The sequence below is a fragment of the Elephantulus edwardii genome, unplaced genomic scaffold, assembly GCF_000299155.1.
Source record: "Elephantulus edwardii isolate Elephantulus edwardi_28Jun2011 unplaced genomic scaffold, EleEdw1.0 scaffold00049, whole genome shotgun sequence".
Taxonomy (NCBI): Eukaryota; Metazoa; Chordata; class Mammalia; order Macroscelidea; family Macroscelididae; genus Elephantulus; species Elephantulus edwardii.
The window spans coordinates 5,946,287-5,947,525 of record NW_006399799.1 but is presented as its reverse complement, the minus strand read 5'-3'; positions in this window follow the sequence as shown (position 1 = coordinate 5,947,525).

Here is a 1,239-nt window from a genome sequence, read left to right as displayed (position 1 = left end):
GAGACAGGCCTCTGGTGTTAGAACTCCTCAGCCCACACTATTCACTCCAGCTGCCTCAGCCTGGGAGTGGGGCCAGGAGATTGGCTAAGGGGGAGGGCACAGAGACAGGGCCAACAGGACCTTTCCCAGATGGCCCTCTGTCTCTGAGGCTTGAGACTCCAGCCAACCTCTCAGTCTCCAAACTCAGGGCTTGGGGTACAAATAAGCGTGCCCCAGTAGCCCTGCCCTGCCTTCTGACTCTACCCCACCACAACCCCCCTCCACCGCTCCTTAAATTTCTCCTCAGCCCAGTCCAGCAGCTGTTACTGAACAACTGGGCACTGGGAAGCTCCTCATCTAAGCCCCGGCCCCAGAAGCAAGTGACACCAGACTCATGACTGATACCGAAGCCTGTGTCCCCTGCCCAATACCTGCTTTTTAGTACATGGAGCCCGGTGCTCAGATCCAAGACAGGGTTCCTTGTGACTGGAAGCCAGGTTTAATTGCCAGTGCTTGTCACTATTAGCCAGAATCCCTGGGTGGTACAAACAGTTAACATGCTTAGTTGCTAACTGGAAAGGTGGAGGTTCAAGTCCACTCAGAGATGCTTAGGAAAAAAGAACTGGCAACCACTGCTGAAAGCAGCCATTGGAAACCCTATGGGGCACAGTTCACTCGGGCACACATGGGGTTGCCATCAGTCAGAGTCAACTCAATGACAACTGGGTTTTGGGTACTAGTCCCCAGGACCTGGCTTGTGCTGGAGCTGGCAGTCTGTCTGTTTTGCCTGTCCTGCCATTTTGTGGTGGGGGCTGCTGTGTGCTGAGCCGATAGGACCCCGGACGGGTACTGTATGTAGCCAGGCCGGAGTCCCTACAAACAGCACTACGGAAAACTTTGTGGCAATTAAAAAAAAATTTACAGAAATTTTAAAATAAAAATTATTTAAGCTGAAATCACTTCTTATGCATCAGAGAGTTGGACAATGACTAGGGAGGATAGAAGGAGAATTGATGCCTTTGAGCTGTGGTGCTGGAGAAGAGTAATGAGTACACCATGGACTGCTAGGAAAACAAACAGATTCATCCTAGAGAGGGTTAAATCAGGCTACTCCTTGGAGGCAAGGATTCTGAGGCTTCGTCTAACATACTTTGGACATGTTGTAAGGAGAGACAGGTCCTTGGAGAAGGACATCATGCTTGGGAGGGTGGAGGGACAGCGCAGGAGGGGAAGGTCCTCTATGAGGTGGATTGATTCAGT